Source organism: Schistosoma mansoni, chromosome 1 (genome assembly GCF_000237925.1).
Source record: "Schistosoma mansoni strain Puerto Rico chromosome 1, complete genome".
Lineage (NCBI taxonomy): Eukaryota > Metazoa > Platyhelminthes > Trematoda > Strigeidida > Schistosomatidae > Schistosoma > Schistosoma mansoni.
This window is the reverse complement of record NC_031495.1, coordinates 62,647,158-62,648,214: the sequence shown is the minus strand read 5'-3', so window position 1 is coordinate 62,648,214 and position 1,057 is coordinate 62,647,158. Positions and strand designations below refer to the sequence as shown.

General features: G+C 34.2%; 1 non-coding gene across 1 annotated transcript; it reads right to left on the bottom strand.

The window, feature by feature from the left end:
- Window positions 1–987: 987 nt before the first annotated feature.
- On the bottom strand, window positions 988–1,057 carry Smp_tRNA_01026_Gln_TTG.1.1. The gene has a single exon. It is a non-coding gene (tRNA).

Below are 1,057 nucleotides of genomic sequence, written 5' to 3'. Positions count from 1 at the left end.
TTGAGGACTTTGTGCAGACTATAATGATGATGTTCTCCTTCGATGTAATATGTGTTATAGGAAGAAGTCTGCTAGAATTGGAACTTCTTTCGCTACAGATTGAAACTATGGCAAATTGTGACAGTTGTTGCTAAATGGATAATAAATGCACCATTAACACTGGTTGCAACCGGGTACTACAATATATATGGGTGATTGGCTAAATATACTTGGTTATGTGCATCGTCTCGTTATCCACGAGTGGCATTTAGTGGACCAAACAACCGGAGTGCACAAAAACAATACTGAAGCTATGTCGTCGAGGCTGAAATAGTTTTTGCGACCTTATCATTGGCTTTAGAAGCCGACCATCATGGAGCCATATGGATGATTTAATCTACTGCATGCATTACGATTTTAGAACCTCTGAACTTCTTTCTAACCTTGACAAGATTTTAAACTATGTAAAACAAGTGTATCCAGTTTAATTTTCTGGTTTATTTATGATATATTTTTACTCTATACTAACTGTTTCCCAATAGGCTAATATTTCTCAAAGTCACTTAAGATTCCTTCAAAGGTCGTCCATAAATTATAGTTTCGCCTAGAATTGTATGTTTTCTAAAAAATCATAACCATTTGAATATACTTATATTTAAAAACAGAATCTAAAATCTTAAATGATATTTGGTAATCATTCCGATTTATAGACTAATGGAAATTCAACAGAAACATTGTCAATGTAAAATCAAATAGTTTTACTAGAACATATGGTACGTTAAATTTAGTGATGGAACCAGTTATCATTAATATTAGTAGTCATCAATAAGGAATATCTACAGTCTTGAAGAAATTAGTTCACTTATACAATAAAGAAATAACCATAACACATAATTTTCCTTTATAAACTGTAGTACAATACTAGATAATGGCTAGCAGTGAAATCTTGGACGCGCGTTTCGTCCTATTTGGAAATCGTCAGCTGGACATACTGAATCTGAGTTGATGTTCACACTGGGACTCGAACCCAGTGCCGTTCGCTTCAAACGCCATCGCATTATCCACTTAGCTAATTGTG